This window comes from Amaranthus tricolor, chromosome 16 (assembly GCF_026212465.1).
Source record: "Amaranthus tricolor cultivar Red isolate AtriRed21 chromosome 16, ASM2621246v1, whole genome shotgun sequence".
Classification (NCBI taxonomy): Eukaryota; Viridiplantae; Streptophyta; class Magnoliopsida; order Caryophyllales; family Amaranthaceae; genus Amaranthus; species Amaranthus tricolor.
This window is the reverse complement of record NC_080062.1, coordinates 5,371,861-5,374,006: the sequence shown is the minus strand read 5'-3', so window position 1 is coordinate 5,374,006 and position 2,146 is coordinate 5,371,861. Positions and strand designations below refer to the sequence as shown.

At 33.4% G+C, this 2,146-nt stretch overlaps 1 non-coding gene across 1 annotated transcript; it reads left to right on the top strand.

The window, feature by feature from the left end:
- Positions 1 to 415: 415 nt before the first annotated feature.
- LOC130803347 (U5 spliceosomal RNA) lies at positions 416 to 531 on the top strand. The gene has a single exon (XR_009039895.1). It is a non-coding gene; the product is annotated as a U5 spliceosomal RNA (small nuclear RNA).
- The last annotated feature ends 1,615 nt before the right edge of the window (positions 532 to 2,146 follow it).

Genomic DNA, 2,146 nt, shown 5'->3' with positions numbered 1-2,146 from the left:
TTTTTTTTTATATTCAAAATGACTTGCTACAATAGGTAGCAGGTCATCCGGGTGTACCCAAGGCAAAGACCCTTCTAAGTTCGGATTATTCATGGTTAATCGATAGTTGGGATTATTGTAGGAAAATCGTGAATAGGTTGGATTATTCTGGGTAAATTTTCCTTAAATTTAAGACGGATCAACATTTGCCAAATACTTCGTAAAACTAAGATAATACCAATTACCATGTATTGAGGGATTTGTCAGCTGAAGATGACTTTCAATAAGAAAGAAAGTTGTCCCACATCGGCTAAGGGATTTGTCAGCTGAAGATGACTTTCAATAACAAAGGAAGTTGTCCCACATCGGCTATGAAAGATACTAATAAAAGAAAAATCCTTTAAATCACTTCCACAGATCTCATACCAACTTACGCAGCCACGCCGTAAGCACAAAGCGAACTATTCTTTCGCCTTTTACTAAAGAATACCGTGTACTCGCTGCATTAAGTGGCATACGTTTATTTTTGGAGGAAGCCTTTAATTAAGGTTAAATGGGTCAAATGACCTGAAATGAATTTAATGACCTAAAAAAAAAGTATAAATGGGTCATTAGCAGGTTGATCCGATCTGCTACAGATCAGGTCGGGGTTTCAATTTTTGACCCATTAATTAAATGGGTCAGGTTCAGGTTAAGGGTTTATTGATCCATTTATATATGATCCGAACCTGAAAATGACCCAACCCGACCTATTTGACACCCCTATCTGCTATATCCGATAAAACAATCGGTAATTATTTTTTGTAAGTAAATGAGCATACATCATTAAAAACCTGACTATTAACTTATTTCGATATTGACCCGATCAATAGTTATCCGTAACCGATAACTACTCGAAAAATAATGCTCGAACCCGATCTGTACCCGGAAAAACCGAACCAATTAGTAATCGATGACAACCCGAGACCGATTGACACTCGACACGAACTTCAACCGACACCGAACTGATGCTAACTCGATAGATTGAATAACCGATCTCTAACCGAACCGTGACTAACCGACTCGACCCGAGTGTGACCCGTTGTAACACACAGCCGAAAAATAACCGATCCGAAATGCAACCGAACAGAATAACACCCGTCCGAAACCGACCCGATCAACCGAATGAACACCTCTAGTTTTTACCAATGGTGTATAAGGATAGACTTTTTTTTATTCTGCAATGATAAAACAGATCAAAATAAACTTTTTTCTCGAGGAATGGGCTAGAAAATTTCTACAGGAATTAAGACTTCAATAGACAGGGAGAAATAAATTGTTATTGCAATGATCAAAGGGAAACCCTCACCCATTAAAATAACATGTGATTTAATTACTTTATATAATCACTTTTGTTAGATTATTCTTTGCTATATTAGTATACTATTATGAGTTGACTCTTGAATTTTTTTATAAATTCGTATTAATATTATATTCTAGATTCAAAAATATTGCTAGATGGTCAACATTTTGATAAAATTGGATCAACAACATAGATATTAGAGGATTTGTTAAGAAAAGATAAAATAGAATGTAATTATTATGGTTATGTACCAGTATTTCGTATAAAGTTAAGATTTAAGAAGAGAGATACCAGACAAATCATATTTATACTCTTAAAGAAAAAGGATAGATAAAATACGCACAGTCAAGAGCAACCCAATCGAGAGTCTCATACCTTGCATTCTTATTCACTACGTTTTTGATACATCAAAAATCCATAATAATAAGTCCTTATAATTGAAAATTTAATTTTTCTAATTAATATCATTTAAAAACTTGTGTTAATTAGTGGATGAAGCCTCAACCAATATTTCATGCATCATCACATAAAAAATTCATGCATTAAGTGTAATATTGCGCGCTTTAGTATCTCTCAACATGAAGTGTGGTACAAAACTATAAAATAGGAGTATATTTTTTAATTCGGATATAGACGGTGAATTTTTATTACAGATAATTTCTTTTTTTACAGATTATGTGCGGTTAAACATGTTGAACATATTTAGATTCTCTCATAGAGAGAATTATCTTTTTAGTAAATGGCGAGAATCATTTTATTGTCACAAGGGTCAAAGATAATTTGTAATTATTAGACCAATTTATGATTCTCAATGTTTTGGAGTAT